This window comes from Miniopterus schreibersii, assembly GCF_964146895.1.
Source record: "Miniopterus schreibersii genome assembly, chromosome: 1".
NCBI lineage: Eukaryota > Metazoa > Chordata > Mammalia > Chiroptera > Miniopteridae > Miniopterus > Miniopterus schreibersii.
In genome coordinates, this window is record NC_138101.1 from 62,276,848 (window position 1) to 62,303,184 (window position 26,337).

Below are 26,337 nucleotides of genomic sequence, written 5' to 3' on the forward strand. Positions count from 1 at the left end.
GAATTAATATTCCTTAACCAATGCTGAATGAAGTTGGTAAATACACAAGCTACTCTAGCCCTTGACTAGAATAACTCTAATGCTTGCTCTGCACTCTAATCCCACAGCAGCTCACTTAGATCCAGCCCCAGTTGCCCATTACCCAACGAAACACCTTTAATGGTAATTCCCACACCAGTTTCAGTTGTTCATTCTCCCTCTGGTGCTTACTTCCCTTTAAAAAATTACTTGCACTCAAATCTTTATCTCAGAGCCTGGTTTTGGGGGAACCCAATTTAATACACCCTTTCCTCCTTCATCTCTAAACTTCCATTAGCCATATCATTTCTGCATTGTTGGGCATGTTATTTACTTTTGCTTTAGTGTTAGACTTACAGCAAATAGAATCAAGCCTACTGTTTTACTATTTCAATTTCTTTTTCTTCTTTTTTTGGCTGAATTTTAATCCACAACTGGTTTCTTCAAGAAGGTCTTAATGGAGTGATAATCTCTGAGTGCTTTTATTTTGAAAAATATTTATTTGCTACATTTATATTAAAAACAGTTTGGCTGTGTATGACATTCTTGTGTCAAAATGAAATGTATAGTACTGTTGTCTTCTTGTGATTAATATTGCTGAGGAAAAGCATGAGGGCGGCCCGATATTCTCATCTCCCCTTTCACATGTATTAACCTTTTATTTAAATTACATTTATTGGGGCGACATTGGTTAATAAAATTACATAGGTTTCAAGTGAATAATTCTATGATACATCATCTGTATATTGCATTGTGTGTTCACCACCCAAAGTCAAATCTTCTTCCATCATCATATATTTGACACGTATTCATCTTTAAAGAAATAACTTTTATCGTTGAAGTTTAGAAATTTTTGTCAGATATGGAATGTCATTTCAACATGTAGCTCTAATAGATTTTTGATACCTGGAAATATTTCTTGAATGAAATCTTTAAATATTTAGTTGTTCATTTACTTCGATTTTATCCTTTTGGGATTTCACTTATGCCTATACTGAATGCTTTCCCTCCAACTTTACAACTTCTTCCAAATTAATGGTTTGAGGTCTTGCTGACACATAATTTACTTCAAGCTGGATTTTGCCTCTTTCTTTCTTTTCTTGATGCATTGGTTGATGTTCTGCGGGAGAAGGGAGAAGTGTTAACTTTTCATCATCACTTTCAAATTGGATGTCTGATCTACATATTAATCTTAGATTTTAACGGCATAAAAGAAGCATAATAAATTTCTGGTCTAAGCATTTCATTTTTCAAAAGGTAAAATTCATGCTAAAGTCAAATGATATTCCTAAGCCAATCCAAACCTATTATAAACAACAAAATAAAAATTGATCCCAGATCTCTTAATTCTCAATTCAATGCTATTTAAGCTACACAAACTATTCCATTTCAAAACTTCTAGGGAGCCATGTCTCAAAGCAAGTGACTTGTTAGTAAGTTAGGACAATATTTGCACATGTTAGAAATATGAGTGAATTTTCTCAATGACCAAGAGATAACTTTCATTCAACATTTCTGTTAGGATAAAAAACATTTTGATGCAGGTCCAAAGTAAACATTACTTTAGTTTTAGGGATTAATGGTGTGATGACCTTAGGTTTTGGAAATGATGGTGGGATTATATTGCTATTGAACAAACACTTATGGTGGCCAGTGGACCAGAAATGTCTGATTCTGTGCTGCCTGCTGTCACTCTCACTCAGGAGTAATGGCAGGGAAACAAAACTCAAAAGCACTTAATTGTTATCTGAGACTTTGCTTGACATACCATGGATTTATTCTGACATCTGGACTACTCTGTAGCTTAGAATAAAACCTCCTTTTTCCCCATGAATCTAAATTTTAATTTACTAATTTTGCAATCTACATTTTTGCTAGGTGCACTGGGTAGAGAGTGATGAAAAAAGCAAAAAACAGACAAAATCTCTATGTGCATAGAGCTAACAATTTGGTGAGGAAGACAGATAATATTCAGATTTATTGACAGATAATAGGTAAATAGATGATAGATGATAGATAAATGATAGATGATAGATGATAGATAGATAGAGATGGATAGATGATAGATAGATGATGATAGATGATAGATGATAGATAGATGATAGATAGATAGATAGATAGATAGATAGATAGATAGATAGATGATAGATTGATAGATGATAGATAGATGATAGATAGATAGATAGATAGATAGATAGATAGATAGATAGATAGATAGATAGATAGATAGATGATAGATAGATAGATAGATAGATAGATAGATGATAGATAGATGATAGATAGATAGATAGATAGATAGATAGATAGATAGATAGATAGATAGATAGATAGATAGATGATAGATAGATGATAGATAGATAAGTTGATTATTGCCATAAAAAATGAAATGAAGTCGTGAGTGTGATTCCCTCATGTCTCCCCTATTACTCTTAAAGGCTTGCAAAGGCCTCAAGGTAGAGCATAAAAACAGCAACAGACTTGATATGTTTGAGGCACAGAATAGAGGACAGTGGAGCTGGAGTGATAAAAAGAAGGCAGAGAGTGTTAAAGGATAAGATTGGGTGATGGGCAGGACTCAGATAAGAGAGGGCCTTGAAGGCATGGAAGAACTATGGATTTTACTCTTACTATAATAGGAAGCCACTGGCATGTTTTGTTTGTTTGTTTATTTGTTTGTTTTAAGTAAAATAGTGACAGGATTAGTTTCTTTTTAGCTGTTGTGTAGAGAATGAATTGTGAGGGGAAGGATGGAAGCAGAAAGGCCAGCTACAGGTTTTGCAGAAATCCAGGCCTGTGCTCTTACGACAGCAGTGAATATGGAGCGATGGAGACAGGTACAGGATACACATAGATTTCAAAATGTCTGCAAACTTAGGTCAAACACTTCATTCTTTTTATTATACTTTTTTTTTTTTTTTTTAATTAGTGGTTCTATCCATGGCTTTCAATTAAGAAGTTTTCCACCTGGAGATTATTCTATAAGTTGAAGGACATAGTGCCCTGATGAGGGAGATTTGGCTCTGGCTTGAACTGTTCCACAAACCCCCAACCTTAGCTCCTGCCACAGGTGGCCCACCACATGGCCTTTGATTGCTGGGGCCAACCATTTTGTGGGCCTCCTTCTCAAGGGGCACTAAAACAGTGGTTCAGCTCCACCCAGGTCCTCAGGGTAGGCTCGTGGTGAACACTCGACTTCTATAAAATTTTAGACATGCTCGTATGAAGAGCAGGGGGAGTTCAGGACGCTTTCCTGCTACCTCTTCTCAACTCTGTCATCATTCCAAATCCTCTTTTTCAATAGGTTGAATGGTGTGCCACATTTCCGTGGCGAAATAGACACTTGCCTTGACCTAGTAGAGAATGAAATGATTAGGCTTTCCCCTTAATTTCTCATAGAAGACACATCCCATGGGAAAAAGTAAGAGGAAGAGAAGAGCTATGTGCCCACTTTCAGCTCTCCTTTACTGACTGGAGTGGGTGAGTTGAGGGTTAGGATAATTTTTGGTGGTGGGGCCAGTTCTCTGTTCAATCACAAGAGGGCCTCTTCTTCCATGTTCAGTAATTAATTCAACAAATACTCATGGAATTATCTATTTTAGGCACTACAGCAGGTGCTAAGGCCACAGAAATTTTAAAAATAGCCATAGTTCCTGCCCTCAATGTCTTAAAACATCAACTACTTTTTAGTATGAACTTTCATTTCTCATTGTTTCTTCTTTGAAATAAAATGTTCTAACTTTTTTTATGATTGTGTATGTTTATGTGAGTTAAATTATTGAATAGAAAAGTGAATTATTTCTTTTTCTGTGATTCTATTTTATTATCTATAATCACATTTACCTTATTTATTCCTTTTATCCCAATGCTTAGGCCAATACAAATGTTATCTTTTTAATGGAGTTTTAATTCAAGACATTGAATAAATGATGGCTGAGACCTTCTTATACATAGGAACTTTCCCATTTTATAGCTCAGTCCCTGGATGTCTATGTTATACTTTAAATTAGGTACATGCTTAAATGACTCCAGTGTCAATAATCAATTATGTCATTTTCAGTGCCTATATTATACATGGATCTTTATAAAAGTGTTTAACTTATTTATTGCTATAAAAACAAACTACCCCTAACCTTAGTGGTTTAAAATTTGTTATTTATCACTGCTCTGCAGTGTGAGCTGGGCTCAGATGGGTGGTTTTTCTGTTTCATGTGGTGACTACTGATGCTCGAGGATCCAAAATGGCTTTTTACTCATATCTCGCTCCTCAGCTGTGATGACAGGAATAACTAGGGACTTGCTGGATATTTCTCTTCATCTACGTGGTCTAACTATCAAGTTAGCTAGATCTCTTTAAGTACTGGCTCATGGTTTCAAGAGAGAGCATTGCAATATAAATCCCAATGCACAAGCCTTTACTTTACTAAGCCTTTGCTTTGTATTTAGCTTGTTAATGTTTCATTGATCAAAGTTGCTCAAATGGTCAATCTCTGAGTCAGTGCAGAAAGGAACTACGAGAGGTCATGAATACTAGGAGGATTGGTGCATTAGTGCTCCATCAATGTAATAGCTACCACTGGTTTCCCTCTGACCTCTGTTGACTCATATTCCCCTAACTTGAAAAATAGACTCAACTCTTCCTAAATTTCATAATCTCATTCCATTACAGCATCATACAAAGGCTTGAAGCTTGGGCTTGATCTTTAGAATATCATCATCAAGATCAAGTCCAAGTGTGCCTGAGGCTCCTGGAGTGAAATTCTTCAGATGCAACTTTTTAAGTGCATTGTATTAAGTACAGAGCACTGTAAACTAAAAATTAAATTATCTTCTCCCTACACCCCCTAACTCCAATATAAAATGATGAGATAGGGATAGAATAATTTAAATTAATACTTCTATTCAAGGGGGTAGTTGTGGTGTGTGCGTGTGTGTGGAACATAGTGATCACTGGTTCATAGCAATTCTAAAATCTATCTGGGCAAATATTTTTAGATTCCTCTTCTCTGGGACTCAGAAAAAAGTTCCCTCTTGTATCCAAGTAGGAAGTCCCACTTAGCTTCTGATGAACATATGTTGTGTTTAAATCAGGGTTTGTCTGCACTGTATGTGGATTCAACAAAACACCTGATAATTTCTCTAACATACAGTATCTGAGTAAATGACTATAGGACAATTTGGGCAAGAACTAGGGGAATCTTGGTTTAGTGATCCAAAGTTTTTCCTCTTGGGTATCTCTTTCATTCACTGAGTTCCAAATCTGCGAAATGGCTTAGGTCTTGAGTTTTCTGTCTGCTGTAATATTATCTTCTCTAGTAAGTCTATATGTACCTTAAAACCCCCTTGATCTACCATGTGCCATAGCAATTCTACTACAGGTAGTAATAGCTATCAATATGTCAAAGCTTCAAAGTTCCAACTAAGCAGTGTCAGCACCATCCCCACCTCCTGAGGCTACCAAGGTGTTAATTACTGTATCACAGGAAGGTGAACCTATGTTGAAAAGCCCTCTATTATCCAACTTTATGTTTCACTTGACCTGATTAATCTTCAGGACCCAGTTCCAAATCTTGCTGGCACATGTTAGCTAAGTTTTCCAGCTCTTTTGACTTGTAGACCCTTTCTCCCATTAGGGAACCCAGCTCTTCCTTTACCTGATAGTGTTGTAGCTGGATCCTAATTATTAATCTGGTGGTCAAGAGAGGAGACAGAGATAAATAATAAGGACAGTTGATGTATCTTGTCTTCTAAGGCACATGCTTGTGCAGTTCTGTCGAGCAAGGAGGAAGTGTTAGGTTTTATCATGGAGAAGTGGTGTATTTCTCTGGACACAGAATGTTCAAAGGAATCTAGAAATTTAAGACATCGAACTATAGACACAGATGTCACCAAAACCAGTTTCAGGGTCCATTCCTTCCCAATCAGGGTTCTGATCTTGGCATAACAGACTTGTTGAGACTGAGAATTTAAACCTCTCTGAAGTTCTGCCACTCAGAAAATGAAGTCTTGGCCCCGATTCTTAGCCTTACCTAATCTCCAGCTACAGGAGGTGAGAATTTTTTTGTTCTTTACATGTTGCCTAGGAGACCCTCTGTATTTCACAATTTGTTTTATATTGGTGACCAATTGCCTTCAGCCATTTGTTTTCTTCTTTCAATGCACTGATGACTCTTGCTACAGCCATTCGGTTCCACAGTCCTTATCATTACTATTTTCCCCAAACCTCTCATGTGCATGAGATATTGCACCCATCAATTCATTCCATTCCATGGGCATCCCATCCCAATTCACCCCAGAAAAAAAATTAGCACTTGTTACTGAAACCACATGCCAGGTGCTATCTGTGCCAGAGATGATGTCCTTAGGGCTGGAGTGGGATGCAGCTCCAAATTCATTGTAGAGTCTGCTCCCTAGGGCCACTCCTTGTACTAACTGTCACTGGGAAATATATTCTGATACATGCAGGATGTTTAGTCATAAATATTTCTAGAAACACACATGTAAGGGGTAAGGGAAGTAGGATGGGGCAAATAAGAAAGTTGAACAACTAAGCTGTTGCAATAGAGACCTCAGGTCATACTTTAGGAAGTTCTCATGCTGGATGACCCTTGAAAGTATCCTACCGAGTAAGAGATCCAACCCTTGTGCTCCCACATCAGACTCCCAAAGGAGCCCATTGCACTCCTGGATGCATGGTTGTCTTATAGGGACAAGAAGTAACCTTAAGCGAAATAGCTTCTTTCTGCCAAGGGCAATTCCTGGAGAGAACATCTGTGAGCTGTCCCTAGCCAGTACTCCCAGTAGCTGAGAGGTGAGTGCCCGTGTAGTATGCCACCACAGACACCATTTAAGCCAACTGCTGAAGTCATATTGAGGCTTTTCAAGCTGATCTCCTATAGTAGACATCTAATTTTTAATCTCCTCATACTCTCTCTTCTCCTTCTGGTAATAACACCCACCTCTTCCTGGGAGGTGGTTCTGAATTTTTGTGGTCATCTTCCTACAGATTTTCACTCCCCCTCTAAATAGTGTTGATTCCCCCAAGGATGATCACCTGACCTCAAGCAAATGAATCAGCACACTTCACACCTCCTTTGGTGACTGCAAAGATTAACTCTTAAATTAATCTAGATCAATTAATGTCCTTCATTATGATTTTTTATAATAATTTTATTGAGATATAATTTACATGCCATAAAATCCACCCTTTTAAAGTGCATAATACAGTCATTATTAGTACAGAGTCTCACAATCAAACCCACTATCTAATTTTAGAATATTTTCATCACCCTATAAAGAAACCCGGTACTCAGCAGTCACTCTCCATCTGCCTTTAGCCCCCAGTCCTTAGCAATGGCTAATTTACTTCCTGTACCTACAGATTTGCCTATTCTGGACATTCACATAAATAGAATGAGATGACATGTGGTTTTTTGTGACTGGCTTCTTTAACTTGGCCTAAAGTTCCCATGTTATAGCATGCATCAGTACTTCGTTCTTTTTCATTGCAGGATAATATTCCATTGTATGGTTGTACCACATTTTTATCTGTTCACCAGTTGATAGAAATTTGGGTCTCTTCCACTTTATGACTGTTATGGATAATGCTGCTATGAACATTTGTGTCCATAATTTTTTTATACCTGATACCAGAAAGAGCAACTCTCAGTGCTATGCAGTTTGCCTCAGCTGGGAATGTTTTAACTTTTGGAGGGAGCTGTTCTAGAATAAGAAAAAAGAAGTGAGGGAAGAGAGAGCAATCCTTTATTTCTGTTTTCCACAAGGCATAAGTACACCACTCCCCTTCCCATAGCTTAGTTATATGATCCACTGATATATCCCATTATACATAAGCTGCTTTGAGCTGGACTTCTATCATGTGTAGACAAAAGAGTGAAGGTTAACACATGACTTCTGCTAAAAGCTTAAACAATGCTACCAGCAGTGGAGCTGTTTGCCCAATGTTTAGAAATAACACAGAGGCTCTTCGGTTTCACTTCCATCTCTGTGGAAATAACCTGCCTGTGGAAATAATCCCCAATCTTAAAGCACCAAACTCCAAGTCATACTTTGCTCAGAAGGCCCCCTAATGATATTTTATCACCTCTTCCATTTTAGACTTAACCAATTTCTTCTGCACCCTCGTTTAGGATTTAATTTTATGTAAATTATCATTAGTTTACACATCTGCCTTCTTCATTAGAGTGAAAGCTCTTTGAGACCTGGGATTTCGTTGTTGTTCAACTTTGTGTTTCTAATAGTTCTCACAGTAATGAATTCATTACTTATTAGTTTTTACATATTAGTTACCTGCTCTGTATTGGAAACCGTGAGAGGCTAGCGGATGGGAAAATGAATGGGATCCCTTGTGGCTCTTACATCTCGTTATGAGAAGGCTATATTTAAATCGATAAGAATAAATCATGTAAGTGTTAGAGTAAAAGTAAGAATAAGTGGAGGGGACAAGAAAGCCACAAGAAGATGTAGTCAATTCTATTCAAATTATTGAACCTTAGATTGATTGACAAATCCACTCTTAAGCCCAAGAAGGAAATGTTTCTGACAAACATATGTAATGGTTAAGTCAGAGTTGATCTGCACTATATGTGAGTTAACTAACTAGCCCATTTCAGGTTCATAAAGAGGCCACAGGTCTCAAACTGATCTATATTGTGGTTTCCAATGTATTTGGACACATGTCAGACGGTGGCTTTCTTCTTCCCTTTGAGTCTGAAGAGGAGTTAGGTAGATGGGCCTCCTCCTCGGAATAGAAAAGACCCTGGTGACTCCTGTTCTCACTGGTTATGCTTGTGTGGCAGGGAACTTTGCAGGCCCTTACATAATATGTGCTTCTGCAATGGTTGAAAAAAAATCTCGTGCTTTTCCCCCATGTAGCTTCTCTGTTTCTTCTTTAAGGCAATGTATCTGATAAAAAAGAAAATGGCTGGCAAGATAGAAATTGCAATCTATCTGTCACTGAAATCAGATCCCTTTTTACTATGTATGAAAGATATAAAAGGGGAAACTATCAATAAAGTTAGTATCTATCCACTTCAAGCAGAATTTCAAGGGCAGAAGACTGAAAAAAAATCACCACTTGCTAAGGGTATTACAATAATGAGTAGGCGATAATAAATATTTGGCAAATAAAATGAAATATTTAGCTCTATACTACAATAGCTTTCCTGATCTATATGTTTTGTTTGTGTATTTTAGTGTAGGGTGGAATTCACCTGTGAAAATAGTTTCAATATATCAAGGAGCACTTGCCTTTTCCTGAATTGAGACTACTTTAGAGATTGTATTTTAAATAGTTTAAATTGGTCAGGAGTAGGGATAATTGATCCTCAGAAAGGTTTTCCTCACTTGAAGGCTAAACAAAACTTCCTATGCCCTGCCTTAATATGCTAAATATCTCATATAACCCATATTATTAACTCTATAACATTATTAACTATAACAATAATATCCTTCTTTATTATAATATTGAAATAGTCTCTTAAAATTATTTTATTATAGTTATTATATTTCTGTCATGGGAAATACTCTAAGGTTATAAACCATGACACATAGTAGGTATTCAATATATGATTGATAAGTGACTAGAAAATAATCCATTGTAATAGATTTTTAGATATTCACTTTTTTTCAGATTCATTAGTGCTATTTTATGGCATGTATTCATTGTGTCTATAAAAAATTCTTTCATTTTTAAATTAAATTTTTATTAACCCTGTCTGTTAATTATTACACTATTAGGGCCTGTTTATGAATTTTGAATTTTATAATATGAAATGTCCATCCTTTATATGTCACTCTTAAAATTTATACACATAAAAGATAATCAGTAAATAGCTATAGAGTAAAAAACAACTTTTTAATCTTATATTTTAAAATGTATTTTCTTCTATTCTGGTTACTTTTCAATATGATTTCAGCCTCTTCCAAAATAAAAGGCAGATTTTTTTTCAGTAGGAAACAGATGTAAAAAAATACACAAAGTATTTTCAGCAGTACTCACAAGATTAAATATATTTTTTTAGATTCCTCAGCCCTATTTTTGGAAGTGCTCTCCCACTTACATCTCTAGCCATTAGACAACTTCACTATCCCCCTCACTTCCTCTGTTTTTGTGGCTATTCAAGCTACCTCCTGGGAGGTACCTCTCTCCATGACTTAAACTCTTATCTCTTTTCAAAATAGTTTTAAACATCCCTCTTCTACATATATTTGACTTAAACTCACTAAAAATTCACCCCTGAATAATTGACCTCTTTCCTTCAAAAGCATACATGATGTTTTTGATTCCAGGAGATCTTCATGAAGAACTATTGCTTGGATGCAGTGAGGTTGGCCTGAGCTTCCCCCCATTCCTCGAAGGGCTCCACGTGAAGCCTGCAGCGCAGCGAGCCTGGGCCCCGAGGCGCCTGCGTTCTGAAATCCCCCCGACAGCTCACAAACTGACACCACACAGCTGGCCTCAGAGGGTGGGAAATGCGCACCAAACCAGCCACAGGGAAGGAGTGAAACGGGCTCTCGGGGACTGTTCTCTTGGCTTTGGTTTCATGCTATAAACATTTCTATTAGTTGCTTTTGGGAAATGAAAACACCTATTTTCAGCAAGAATTCTCACCATAAATTGTCGCTTTCTGTTCTTATTTCCCTTTTCAGCTCTTTGTAGGGTCCGTTTTTCTTAACTTCATTTTCTTCTTCAAATGGGTGTTTCATTGACTTTTGCTTTTCAGGTCATAGTCCAAGAGGCCCTGGAATTTAGAAGGAAACTTACTTCACTTGCCTCAAATAAATGTCTACATTTTCTTTTCTTCTAAACTGTTAACAGGCTACTCACTACTGTGTGAAACTGTGGGATAGATAGGAAAACTACCTTCTTTATTCTCTCCCAAGTTTTGAATTATGTCAAGGGGCACAATTCTTAGAACCTGCCCTAAGTATTTACATTTTAGTTACACCACTGGCTAAAACATTATCTTTGCTTCTCTTCCTGTTGAAATTTTCTCCAACCACTTCCTGTTGTTGTCTTATAGTTTCAAACATTCTCAATTTCAAAGTTTCTTTATTATGATTTATTTATGACCCAAAAAATGCCCCTACAATCATATTACTTACAAGAATCTTCTTGATCCATCCAACGGTCCAGCGGTATTTTTCAATTGCCACAGATCTAATTAGTATTTCTTTATTATGTAATTCCCTGCCAAAATTGAAGCAGAATGTCTAGGAGGCAGACTTTTGGGGAGTAAGCAGTGTGTCTGTTCATCACTGTATGTCCAGTGCTCAGCACTGTATTTATATATGGTAGGTACTTACTAAACCCTTTTTAAATGAATTAACAAATGACTAATGGAAACATGAGGAGGAATGTTTCCTTTCTTGTTAATACTCACCTGAGGATATTTTTTCCAGAGTTGAAGGGAGGGAGGGAGAGTGAGAGAGAAACATTGATGTGAGAGAGAGAGAGACACATCAGTTGGTTGCCTGCTGCATGTGCCCCAACTGGGGACAGGAATCAAACCTGCAACCTGGTACCTGCCCTTGACTGGAAATTGAACCCATGACCCTTCAGTGCTCAAAGCCAACAATCATTGAGCCACATCAGCCAGGGAGAGAAATGCTTCCTTTTATTGGTCCTGTAGAGGAGTGAAGCCAACAGGCTCAGATATTGAGAGACCTGTGGTGAATTAGGTGCTAAGAAAAACACTATTACATGTCAGGTCCATGGGGCTGAAATGTTAATCAAGTCATTAATTTTAGGGTAAAAATAGAAGCAATTACCAGAGTTCACAAAGAAAGTCAAAACAACCAAAAAGATAAATGGGGGAATTTTGGATTTCTTGACATTTAAACGTTTTATAGTATTAGTTGTAAAAACTCATATTTCCTGAGCAAACTCCCTGTCACTTGTTAGCACAGGCCAGGGTGTAGAGGGGGTGGTGTCAGCTGCAGTATAAGCAGAAAACTTGGTTAGTTCAACAAGTCATCCTTAGTCAAATAGAAAAGAGAAGATTCAGCACTTCTACTCAATCACTAGAGAACAGAAACAAGTACATAATGCAGATAGCCCTGCAGGCAGGAATATGAAAAACCTACTACAACCACCAATTAATAGTGAGATATTGTTCCACAGAGACTTAGAAAATTAATGCTAAAGGGAATTGAATATTCTCTCATATATGTTTATTTAGAAGAAGGTAAAAAAAATTCTTATTAATGAATTTCCCCTAACACTCAATTTATCACTTTAAAGTTTATGTGTTAGTTTCCTGTTGTTGCTGTAATAAATTATCACATCTCAATGGTCTAAAACAACACAGATTTACTGTCTTACAGTTCTGGAAGTAAGATCAAAATCAGTCTCACTGGGTGAAGGCTTGGGGCAGGGTAGAAGGGGTCAATGGGGAGAAAAAGAGGACATCTGTAATACTTTCAACAATAAGATACATTTAAAAAAATAAGTCTTATGTTAAAAGTCAAAGTTTCAGGAGGACTGGTTCTCTCTGTAGGCTCTGCAGGGAAAGCTATTTCCTTGCCTTTCCAGCCTCTAGGAGCCTCCTGGATTGTAGCCTTTTCTCAACATTCAAAGCACATTACTCCAATCTCTGATTCCTCATTATGTCTCTTCTCTGACTTTCCTGCCTCCACCTTATCAGTACCCTTGTGATTACATTGGTCCACTAGATAATCTAAAATAATCTTCCCATCTCAAGATCCTTAATTCCACCTCCCGTGCGATGTAAGGTCATGTATACACAGGTTCTGGGATTCCAATGTGGATAGACTGACAAGGCCCATTACACAGTCTAGTACTAAAGAATTCAGTTAAATGTGAGAAAGTATAAGAAAATGAAGAAAGCCTCCTGCAACAACAACAAAAATATTATTTCTAGAAAATTTCTTCAGACCTTTCCAGTATTTGGTCTAGTTTTGAGCTAACAAATAAAAAGCATAACAACACCTTATGAGAATAATATAGCTCAGCATCTAAAGATCTGGATATGTTTTCAAGAGGAAAATTCTCCAATAATAGCCATGAAGAAGCAAAAAAAAAAAAAAAAAAAAGATTTCATTTATATAATAGGTTGATGATTTAGGAAAGAACGGAATCTAAAAGTGGAAATAAAGCCAAGAGCATTAGCAAAATAATCCAGTCCACATAGGACCCAAGGAATTGGTCATGGCAGCTGTAATAGGGCAACATTGAGCAGCCTTAGCCATCCACTTATTGGAACATAAACTCAGCATGATGCTCCTATAATCTCCACAATGTGGGAAATAGTATTGAGGTCATCAATATGCTGCTAGAAAAAAAAAAAAAAAGGCAAGGGAAAAAGTCAATGGATCCAAGAGTTTGATGTATTGAGAAATAGGAAACCAACTGTGGCTAACAGTCTTTGTCCTTCTGTAACACAGGTGAAATTACACATTGCTTGTGGCCTTCTGACTGAAAAGCATCTCAGTGTGAGAATTACTAAGTGCCTCCTCCCTAAGAACAAGAACAAAGAAATAACTCAGCGTTTCAGACAGTACTATGTCCTTAAGGGAGAAAACAGGGGGGAAAATTAAGTCAGCTGTGGCTAAAGATGAAGTTGATGCTGAGAAATAAAGCCAAAATGAGTGAAATTCTTTTTAAAATATCTTTTCATAAATGCATGGGCAAACTTAGAATGCATGTAAGACTTAAGTCATCACATCTGTGCGTGTGTCATCTCCACATGCTTTCCTTTCTTTGTGAAAACAGTGTCTATATATCCTCAGCCAAATAGTGCCAACATTGTAATGAATTATGAGTTCAGTTCATGCCTATTTTAAAAAATAGGATGTTCATTTCTAAGTGATTTATTGCTCTATGGGAAAATGAGTAGAAAAACAAAAGTAATTTTGATATATGTATTGGTATAACAGTGCCTACGATGGCCATGAAATCTTTAGCAATGACTTTATGTAGCTTTGAAAAGAACAAAGGTCTGGCCTGCATGGCTCAGAGGTTGAGCATTGACCTAGGATCCAGGAGATCGTGGTTTGATTCCAGTCAGGGCACATGCCCGGGTTGTGGACTCGATCCCCAGTAGGGGGCGTGCAAGAGGCAGCAGATCAATGACTTTCTCATCATTGATGTTTCTGTCTCTCTCTCTCCTCCCTTCCTCTCTCCGAAATGAATGAAGATATATTAAAATAAATAAATAAATAAAGGAATGAAGGATTGTTACTGAAGAGGGCAGGCTATGGAGTCAAATTGAGGATTGTATTACAGCTCTGTCACTTAAAACTTTTAAAACCCAGATTCCTCATTTGTAAAATAGGGTTAAAACCATACTGTTTTGAAAACAAAGTGACATGAACATTGTGAAACACTAACATGGTGTTTGGCACATTGAATACTTAAAACAAAAAGCTGGAGTAGCTGTTAACAGCAACAAGTAATGACACAAGAATAAAGTAAATGGGCTAAAACATTACCTCATACCTTGTGAAAAAAGGTCTGTGTTCTCATTCAGTACCTGAAACAAGCATATAGCCATAATAATTTTTGAACTTTAATAGAAGATTTTAAAAGATTTTCTAATACAAAGCTTTATTAAATAAAGTAGTTTTTTAAAAAAATCCTATAATTCTAAATACATTTTTGCTTTTCTTTTTCCATTTACCAGGAGCATATTGATATAAATACTGAGCATCTGAAAATATACTTGATTTTCCTATGTATTGTCAATCTTATTTTTTCTATGTGTATTATAGGAAACAGGGTCATAAAATTATATAGCTGGCAAAGACTTGACTATAATTATTCTAATTTCATCATTTAGCTGAGATTATGGAGATATTAATTACACTGGTTGCCCAGATAGAAAGATGGAAAGTCAACATGGCAACATCAACCTTCTAACTCCCAGTCCAGGGCTCTTCACACAGGAAGGCTGCTCCATGTGTTTCAGATAGAATTTGCCATCTGAAGACTACTGTTATCAACAATTTTTTGTGTGCACTGAGGAAGTAAGCATTATGTATTTCCACAGAACTAACTAGGATGCCTTTGAAGACTTGGATGCTTAATTGGGGAGCATAAGCTGGAGTGTTTATGTCTCTTCTTTCCTCCTCAAAATCTCGGTCAAAGTTTCTTTTGCGAAGAATATATATGTGAGCAAGTGCATCAATTAAGACATTGCTTCCCCAGTGGGTTGGTTATACACTTAATGCTTTCCTAAGAACTGAATTTCTGAAAGTACTGACCAAGAGGTTATATGCATAGTGCAACCCAAACCCTCTGTCTTTACCTTACACTGAGGTCTCTTGGTAAACAGGCATTCACAGAAGACAATAAACTTGTCAATATATTATTTCTCAAATTAGATAAAATGTCTTCATTATTTCAAATACAGGAGATCAACCTGAAATTAATTATGAGTTTAGAGGAAGTTTTGGAAAATAAATGTCTATTATAGTTTTTAAAATTTGCTGACATTTCAAATATTTCTCCAAGTTTTCTAAATTATGTTCTAAAATATAAAAACAAGTCCAATTCTGTGAAAAAAATTAACATTTTGCTGCTTGATATTCATGGTCTTCCTAAAGAAGACTGCGTGAGATAAAGCATTGCTACACAAGCCTTCCTTTCAGGTTTCTTTTCTAAAAAGGAAGGGAGGGCCCTAGCTGATTCGCTCAGTGGTTAGAGCATTGACCTGGGGACAAAGGGCTGGGGTTCTATTCTGGCCAAGGGCAGGTACCTTAGTTGTCCAGCTCAATCCCCAGCTCTAGTCAGGGTGAGTGCGGGAGGCAACCAATCAATGTGTGTGTCTTTCTCTCCCTTCCACTCTCTCTGAAAAGCAATGAAAAAAAAATCCTTGGGTGAGGGTTAAAATAAAATATAATTAAAAATAAATCATTTAAAAATAAAAAGGGAGGGAAGGGCATTGAAATCACATATGACCAAGTCTTCAAATTGATCAACATATTCTTTTACTTTATAAGGTAACTTAGAGATCTTTGAAAGGAAAGGGGAAATTTATTTTAAAGATCTGGGGCAACTGTGAGTCTTTCTCAGTCTTTAAAGCAACCAACCAACCAAGAACCCTCTTGTTTTGAGGACTTATTTAGATCCATATCTAATTTTGTACTGGGCCAGCTCTGACTTTGGAATTTATGAATTTACCCTAGAAAGTCTGGGCACAGTGAAATATTTTTTAAAAAGTACTGTTTTCACCTACATCTTTACCTATATCTGTATTTTCATAGTCACACCTACATATCTCTTTTCCTCCCCGTTGTCCAGCAAAAGCCTCCTTGGGATGTCCCCGTGTCTGCTCGGAGGTGGAAGGCCCAGCAGGCGCAAGAGGAGCGGCGGGAACAGGTAACAGCTCCAACAGGAGTCCTGGGCGAGAGTGGGGACGGCCAGGAGCAGGGAGCGCCAGAAACCAACGCGACCCCAAAAGGGCGCGGGAGCAGTTTCACTTCCTCCGCGCGGCCCTCGCCCGCGGCCTGCGCGCAGCGGCTGGACCAGGGCGCGGAGACCGCCGCTCCGCCCGCTCGCTCGCTCGGCAGCCTCGGCCGCGCCTCCCGCCGCCGCCTGCGCCGGGCCCTGCCCGGGAGCCGCGATGCTGCCCGCAGCGCCGGGCCGGGCGGGCGGGCGCCGGGAGCGGCCCCCCGGCGGCCCAGCGCCCCCAGGTGGGTGGGCGCGCGTTCGGGCACCGAGGGGGAGGCGGCGGGGGGCTGCGCGGCGCGGAGACTGAGGGCCTCGGCCCGCCGGGGGGTGGGGCGGCCCCTCTCCCGTCGCTGCCTGCGGGTCCGGCTGGGTCCCCGCTTCCTTGAGGGCAGTTTGGACGCGACCAGGTGGGAGCGCAATCTGTGTTGTGGCCGGGTCGTCACTGCCAGGGTCCCCGATTTCCCAGGAGCTGGGACTTTCCAGAGCGCCTTGACAGGGTCCTCCAGTTTCTAAAATCACCTTGGGACGTGTTGTAAAGATTCGAGGGTGTTTTAAAGTTATGCGTAATCTTATTAAACCTTCTGTGCACGTGTTAACAGCAACCCCCCAGGTGTAGCACCCTCTGTTCGTAGCATCCCCCAGTTTCCCTGCCCGCCTGGGACGGGGCTAGGGTGCGGTGTGACCTGCGGATGCACAAGGCTAATGCGGAGCCACCTCCCTCCACAGGTTTGGCTAAGCTGTTAAAAGGAAAAATGGGCAACTTGTTTGAATGCCTAAATGGATTTACAGGTCCAATGGACATTAAGGCATTTGTAGTCGGTTCTTTTTGAAGTATTTGAAATGTTTTTGTGAACTTTACAATATGAAAAGTGTTCAGTTTTGAATTTTTTTCAAAAAAGGCTTCACTTGGGTATTAAGATTGCTGGAGATGTTCACAGTGAGAAATTCGACAAGAAAATCGGAGTGAAATTTTATGAATTTGCCGAGTAGTATTTCTCATAGCTTACTAGCATTTGTCAGGTAATGTAGTTTGGCTTCAGTTGCTTCTCTTGGCTACTGCATGTTTTGTTGTTGTTGTTGTTCTGGTTTTGCTTTTTTAAAATTTATCTTTATTGTTGGAAGTATTACAGATGTCCCCCTTCCCCCCCCCCCATTGATCCCCTCTATCCTGCATCCACCCCACCCCCAGGCTTTCCCCAAACCAATGTCTGTGTCCATGGGTTATGCTTATAAACATGTAAGTTCTGTGATGAATCTCTCCCCACCCACTCCCCCACCTCTGCCTTCCCTCTGAGATCCTTCAGTCTGTTCCATGCTTGTAGGTCCCTGGACCTATTTTGTTCATCAGTTTACTTTGTTTGTTATATTCCACATATAAGTGAGATCATGTGGTACTTGTCTTTCTCTGACTGACCTGTTTCACTGAGCATAATACTCTCCAGTTCCCTCCATGCTGTGTCGAAGGATACGAGATCCTTCTCTTTCACAGCCGCATAGTATTCCATGGTGTAAATGTACCACAGCTTTTTTATCCACTCATTTAATATGTGAAATTTAAAAGGCTGATTTTCAGTTAAAATGGGAAGTACACTTGTGACAGTGGAAAATGACAAGAAGGGAATTGGTACCCATGATATCTCAGTATGTTAAAATTTAAATATCAAACACTGAAGATGTTGAAACTGTGGCTCTGATGGAGGGCAGCAGAGTAGCCTTTGCTAGCTAGCATCTGTAATTAACCAGCCACGGCTTTTGAACCTAGAGCAGGTTAGCTGTTCTGTGATTTCAATGAACAATTTAGTTAAATGGAATGGACTGCAGTTTGTTTTAAACTTCTAGATTGAGCAGAACACCCAGAAAGTGACTTTATTTTACTTGATACTTAGGTATTATTTTGAGGTACTTGCTATTATGAATAATATGAGTGATGTCAACCAACTTTTCTTTTATTCTGATTGTTCCTGTTCCTTCCATGAGATCCTCCCCCCACCTCCTTGGGTCTTTCCCAAGATGGTACTAATCACTTGCTTTATTTACCTCATTTGGCAAAAGTAAAGAAATTTTTCATATAGTGAGCTGTCTTTTGATATTAACCTAGGCCCTTTCCTAGATATGAGTATTTTTCCGAGAGAACTAGTTTGGATTAATCCTTTTATTAAATGGAGAGCTTGTTTGGGTGACCTCTCTTTCTGCTTTGGGCATCTCCACAGCATTGTAGACTTTAGCTTAGGGGTCAGTGCAACTGCTTCATTTTAGGGAAGAGAAAAGTGAGACGCAAGGAGTGATTTGCCTATAGTCTCGTAATTAATAATTACTTAAAGATCAACCATTCATCACTTCCCCAACAATCTTCTATCCCCCCTAAGAGTTGTGTAGTAATATGAATGTAATATGGTAAACACAGTCTAAAATGATAAATGTGGTTTTCTGCCCATGAAGATATTTCTGGCATTAGGTGTATGGTGTACTTGTAGTGACATCTGTGTATGCTGCCAACAGAGATATACGAGTACCCAACATGTCCTTTAGTGGTACTCAGTACTAAAACAATGTACAAATGATTTACAGTGGATAAAAATCCCATTTAGACTATCTTTTCTGATTTATGTTGAACTAGGTTCTATCCACCAATGTCCAAAAGAGAAATTATTCCTTTGTTTTATTCCAAAACTAGTGATTTTAAACTTTTAACTGCTACCTTCAATAACGACTATTTATTAAAGCACATATTATTCCCCACCTTATAGTTTTTGTATTTTTACTATTATTTAATGTCTCTTATGAAGAGAATTAAATAAATCCTTAGCTTAAAAACAGAAAGCATCTCTCCTGTCTTACCACGTGCTACATGCTTATGCATAACTTGTAAGGATCGTGGTTTGTCTGGGTCTCTCTCCTCTCTCTTGAAGTTCTTGAAGATTGGAAGCTCTTTACTCTGACTACAGTCCTCCAACATAGCCAACAACGTAGCTTTCTCCTTCTAAGGAGGTATCCTGATTCTGATTCTACTCTGGTGCTTTCTTCAGACCAGCTGAAGAGGTTCTGATAAGATTAATGTTGCTGAGATTTTAATGAGAAGGGATTTCTTAGGGCATTTTCACTTTAGTATGAAATAATTCTATAATATCCAGTTGCTTAGGATTTTAAGCTTAAACAGCAGCATATCTGGCGTTATACTTGGGATAGCAGAGGGAACATTTTTGCCACATCTATATGAACACATAGGTGATCATATCCACTTATTATGGCCTCTGGACTCAGATTGCCTGACAGCCAGTCTACCTTCACTGCTTATCGACTCTGTGATAGGATAAATGACTAAATCTGTCATCTCAGTTTGTCCATTTAAAAAGAAAAAGCAGGGAGAACAATAACATTTATTTGAAAGAGTGGTTTTTAGGATTAAAAGAGAAAAATGCATGTGAAGTGCTTTTCCGGGAGCCATAGCAAATAGTAATTGCTTAATGTTAGCTATTGTTTGAATTTTTAGGCGATTGGTCAATAGTGTCGCATTTACATATAATATATAGAGTTCTTATTGAGAAACTGATCATATGGACTTAGAGAGAAACAAAAAATAAGGGAGTATGGCTTCCTGCAGAAAGATACTATCATATACTTGAGGAAATATTGTGGTTAGTAGTTCTAAGAGGAAAAAAAAAAAGAATTCACAATGAGAAGAACTAAGGATAGGTTGATTAAAGAGATATTAGACTAGGTCAGTTACAGAGAAGAATAAAATAGAAATTTAGCAGAACAAAGTGAGACCATGTTTTATTTTTCCAATCACAGAGTACTAGTTGTGACCCAATTAAAAAAAATATATATATATAGGAATCAAACAGAAAATTGTGGGGTACTTCATCAAATTATAAGAAGATGGAGAATCTATTTACCAAAATATCACTGCAGAGATAAAAAAAATTCCAATGCAAAGTAAAGAAACTGCCAAATATAAATCATGTTTTAACAATTTAAATGGCAGTTACCCGATTATCTAAGTTGCAGTTGCTATTTTATTACTTTATTTATTGTAGACTATCTTAGAGTAATTTTATAGGCAGCTATAAAGTAATACTAGGAAGGGAAAGCATTCCAGAAATTACTATTTAAAAATAAATTGTTATATGGCCCTGTAATTCTTTTCTGTTTTAAAAATAAAGAATAGTATCTAAGTTTTACTGCAGACTTTGAATTAGTCCAGGTGGTGAAAATATAAGATATTGTATGGAATTATACCCCTTCTGTATTTATATTTCACTCAGAGAAAAATAATGAGCCTTTTAGACATTTACCACTGGACCTAAATTTCTTTGTTGCTTCCAAGTGCTCTGCATTGAAATAATCCAGAAAGACCACTTCCTTTTGTAATTATGAGAAGTAGTTCATCAATGCCTTGTGGTCTTTCATAAGATTTCCTTTGTATCCAGTTGATTAAAATAAGTTATGTTTTGTCATACTAACCATGTGTCATATTTTCCTTTCTTTTAAGCTTCCGTACCACTTTTCCATATTAGTGATTCCCATTGCTTCGTGTTTCATGTGTTCCATTTTATAAGACATACTGAAACGTACAAGAGCAGTTCCTGACCTGGAACTCCATTTACTACATGCCTCACTTTGTTATGATCCATGCTAAGGACTAACCATCATCCTTCGGTCAAGATCAATATTCTCATTCCTTTTTGTTCCAATTTATCCATACTATCATGTCTCACTTTCAGAAGAATAACACAGTGTCAGGACCACTTGAAATTTTGGCTTTCTTTTAATAGCTACCATTTATTGTGTCCCTACTTTGAATTCATATGATAGGGATATATCACATTACCTTGATAACTGAGAACATCGGAAAATTAGCACCTACTTTGGACAAGATGTTACATTGTTTGGTATAATCATATGAATACATTGAATAATTCATTGTATTCTTTCATTTCCTACAAAACTTTTCTAACCTGTTAAAGTTGTAACTTCTAACTTCTTTTGGGGGGAGGGGTGGAAGATGGAGAAACTCCCACATCACAAAGATGTAGAGAAACATTTCATATCGAAGTGGTTCTATAAAATCATGTCACTGGAATGACAAATTGTAAAGTATTTCTTATGACTGTATGAAAAATCCTTAAAGTTTACACATTTTCTGCATTGGTCAATCACTTTTTACTTAGATTTAATAGACTGATATATTTTTTAAATCTCAGGAGATAACTGCACTTTTAGTATTGTTCAGTGAACGACTTGGGAAAGCGAATGGGAGGCAAAACTCTGCTTTGATTTTAATTAATGAGATAATTTCTTAATTCTCTCATTGCTTTTCAATAAAAGTTTCAACCTTTCTCTACTCCAGACACCTTTTTGTAAGCCAAAGGCCTTTCTGTATCATATCCCTGTATCATGTCCTGTCCATTGATGCGCATGTAAAATGAGTAGAACCATGTATCGTTCAGATTCCCAGAAACTTGGCCTAGAGTAGGCACTTGATTCAAAGGCAGGCAATCAGCCAGTTGACTGATTAATGGCCAATGATGGGTGCTGTCTGGCTTTTGCAGATTTGTTGGACTCCACAAGCCCTGTTTTCCTTTCAAACAAGAAATAATGAGACTTGTCAGTGGAAAGTCAGTGTTTGATGATATACAATAGAGGATGACAGTCAGGTGACTCATGTGCAAGATGGATAATTACAGAAGATGAGATTAAAGAAGGCAGGGGTGGGGGAGTGGGTAGGGAGAGACTAATCGAAGGATTTATATGCATATATACATAACTGACACAGACAATAGTGTGCAGTAGGCCTGGGGTGGGGGGGGGCGGGGTGAAAGGTATCAATTTGGGGGGGGGGGAAGGGGACATCTGTAATACTGTCAACAATAAAGATAAATTAAAAACTAAAACAAAAAAAGAATTGAGGAGGACTGAAAGACAAAGGGAATCGTCTTAGTTTCTGACTTTCTACTTCTAGGCCAAGTAAGGCCCAGCTGCACTTGTTCTGATCTTGTCTGTCCATGAAATGCCTGTGGTATTCCTACAATTATCTTCTCCTTACATGAAAGAGTTTGAATGAATTTCTCTTCTGGAAGAAGCAAGATTTCAGGTTAAAGTACCTTTATTTCTGAAACACTGCTACTTCTGTTTCCATAAGCTTCTTCTCTTTTAGAAAGATGTTGTTATTGTTAAAATGATGTGCCTGTGCACTTCTATTGAAAGGTAAACAATCGGAGACTTCATTCTGTTTCTTATTCACTGAGAATAGGGTGTCTTATGAAAATGTCTAGTGGTCCTCCAGATAATTATTTTTGTAGTTTTCAAGTTGTATTACTAAAATTTGAAGAAATTCCAGGTAGTTATTTTTGTCTCTAAACTTGAAGTTCCTAGAATTGGTGAAAAAAATAATTCATTCAAATGTTTATATTATAAAAATTAAGCACTGTTAAAAAGTTTAGATGTTTGAATTATGTAGTTATCACATTATACTATAAAATTATAACAAGTGTTAGTCATGCTTTGCGAATAGGATGTTTTACTTGTCTGAAAAATTTATAGCATACTGTTTCTGACATTTAAAAATGTATTTACATTGAGGCATACAAAGTAAAGAAATGCTTATGATGTTTACTTTAATAAAAGAGGAAGCAGAGATATAAAAGTAGCATAATGTACTAGCTGTTATCTCATCCCCCTGGCATATGAAGAAAAATAGCTTCACTGATGGGGAATTATAAAAACTTTATACACAATATCAGTAGATTAATATCAGTCTGAGGTAATGAGCATTGTACTTCAGAGATTGGTCTTTGACCAACATATTTTTTTAGTAACGGGGTAGAATGTATAGGTATAGTATCTTTATTAAGTAATAGATGACAGGTTAATAATGGGATTAATAGTCATCTTGAAAAACAAGATCAGAATTCAGTGTGCTCTTGCTAAACTGAAGAGGAGCACACATTACTGAAGTTCGGGTGTGATAAATGAAGTGTAATGATGTAGGTGAAGGAATAGGACGCAGAATGACGAAAAGTGTTCAAGATTCGACAAGTGGTGTACACTCACAGTGTTATAATGAGCAATGAGGAGAGCTGCAGAAGAAGCTGGGAAAGTAAACCAAAACTAAATTGCCTAAATCTGAGGAAGAAGTCCCCTAAGTATAATGAGTAGCTATTGAAGAGTTTTAAAACAGAGAAAGGAATGACAGAAGTACATTTTGGTTTTTAGAAGATCACATGAGCTGCTTTGGGTACAGCGAATTAGAAGAGATCAACAATGGAAGTTCTTGAACAATTAGGAGTTTACCAACCAGTAAAATACAGGAAAAATGAACAGATTTACTAAGAATTATTACATACCTTTTGTGATGTAGTAGATAAGGATTCTGAGGGGGGAGGGGAAGAGATGTGAAGAATTTATCCTAATCTTATGACTTGAAAAAATGGGAGGATCGTGAAGTTGTCTCTTACTCCAATAAGAGGGACAAGAAATAGTTAGGGCATGAGAGAAAGAACAACCAGATTTCAATTTTGGATATGTTATATTTGAGGTGCCTGAGAAAGAGTCAAGTAGTGATGTCAAGGAAGCAATTTGATGTTATGATCTGGAACCCAGAAAGGCAGTTCAAACTAAAGATGAAGAATTAGGAAATATATAGTATTTAAAACTGCATCAGGAGGCAAGAACATACAATGGAATAAAGACAGTCTTTTCAATAAATTGTGTTGGAAAAATTGGACAGATACATGCAAAAAAATGAAACTCAACCACCAACTTACACCATACACAAAAGTAAATTCAAAATAGATAAAAGACTTAAATGTAAGGCATGAAGTCATAAAAATCCTAGAGGAAAACATAGGCAGTCAAATCTCAGACATCTCTCATAGCAGCATGTTTGCTGATACATCTCCCAGGGCAAGAGAAACAATGGAGAAAATAAACAAATGGGACTGCATCAAAATACAAAGCTTCTGCACAGCAAAGGAAACCATCAACAAAATAAAAAGGGAGTCCACTGTATGGGAGAACATATTTGCCAATGACACATCGGATAAAGGGCTAATATCCAAAATATATAAGGAACTTAACAAAAGGAAGACAAACAATCCAACTAAAAAATGGGGAAAGGACCTAAATAGACACTTTTCCAGAGGACATACAAATGGCTAAGAGACATATGAAAAAATGCTCAACATCGCTAATCATCAGAGAGATGCAAATTAAAACCACAATGAGGGATCACTTCACACCTGTCAGAATGGCTCCATCAACAAGTCAACGAACTACAGTGCTGGCGAGGGTGTGGAGAAAAGGGAACCCTAGTACACTGCTGGTGGGAATGCAGACTGGGGCAGCCACTATGGAAAACAGTACGGAGTTTCCTCAAAAGATTAAAAATTGACCTGCCATTTGACCCAGTAATCCCACTTCTAGGAATATATCCTAAGGAACCCCAAACACCAATCGCAAAGAACTTATGCAGCTCTGTGTTCATAGCAGCACAATTCACAATAGCTAAGATCTGGAAACAGCCCAAGTGCCCATCAGTAGATGAGTGGATAAAAAAGCTGTGGCACATTTACACCATGGAGTACTATGCAGCTGTGAAGAGGAGGGATCTTTTGGATTTTGGCAGAGCATGGAGGGAACTAGAGAGTATTATGCTAAGTGAAATGAGCCAGTCAGAGAAGGACAAGTACCAAATGATCTCACTTATATGTGGAATATAATAAACAAAATAAACTGATGAACGAAGTGGATCCAGTAACATAGAAGCTTGGAACAAACTGAGGGATCTCAAAGGGAAGGTGGGGAGGGGGTTGTGCATGGGGAGAGATTAATCTGGGAACTTGTATGTTTATGGGCATGGCCCATGGACATGGGCATTGGTGTGGGGAGGGCCTGGGGGTGGGATGGATGTGGGGTGGAGGGGATCAGTGGGGTTGAAAGGGGGACACCTGTATTGGTCTCAACAATAAAGATAAAGAAACATTAAAAATTTTTTAAAAATTAAAAATTAAAATTAAAAAAATGTTTAAAAAACCCCCAAAACTGCATCAGTAAGTAAGATAACATAGAAAAGAGCTTATAGTAGAAGGAAAAGTTGACTCAGGATAAAGACCTGTGGGAACAAACATTTAAGTGTTGTTAGAGAAAGGAGTGTTGCCCAATATGATTGAGGAGAGGCTAAAGAGAAAAGAAGGGAAACACAACTATAATGGCAAAACTTCAAAAACAAAATGTTTTGGGAAGGCAAGAGTGGTGAACTGGGTCAAATTCTTGGAGTAGTTCAGTTCATTTGAGGACTGAAATTCAGCCAGTGTATTTGGCATTATGAAACTCACAGGCGACCTGAGGGAAAGTAAGTAACTTTAGCAGAAGAGATGAGCGCCAAACTGGAATGAGTTGTACGATGAAGGTAAATGGGAATCAATAGGGTCACCATGTGGACAGCTTTTGCAAGCACGGCAGCTAGAGTATAGAAAGGTCATAGTAGCTGGAGGTAATGTAGCATCAAGGAAAGGACTTTATTGCTATTTTTGTTTTAAGATCAGTGCTACTATAGCAGTTTAATTGTACTCAAAAGCTTATGACAGCACACAAGAGGGGATTTTCTCCTCTGAAAACTTTTAGAGACAAGTTCCATAAATTCCATTGGGAACAGATTTTCCATGTGCTTAAGTATTCTGTCTCATTTTTCCCTTCCTCCTTTCCCTCTTTTATTCCATGTTCCTGGAGTGCCTTCTTCCTTTCCTGAGACTTGCTCTTACATTCTGCATATCAATGGAAAACAGTGTATTTCTTTTCATGAAAACTTTGTTTCAATGCTAAAAAAATATTTAGCTTTACTTTCTGTTGACCACCCTTTCCTTATTATCTAAACTGGAATCTGTGCC

General features: G+C 37.7%; 1 protein-coding gene across 1 annotated transcript in view; it reads left to right on the forward strand.

Moving 5' to 3' along the window:
- Window positions 1-26,337, forward strand: part of BANK1 (B cell scaffold protein with ankyrin repeats 1) — a 306,359-nt gene that overhangs the window by 11,526 nt on the left and 268,496 nt on the right. Inside the window, exon 2 of the mRNA XM_081154901.1 lies at window positions 16,301-16,378. The gene's annotated coding sequence lies outside the window, so the exon portion shown is untranslated. The remainder of the gene's footprint in view (window positions 1-16,300; window positions 16,379-26,337) is intronic.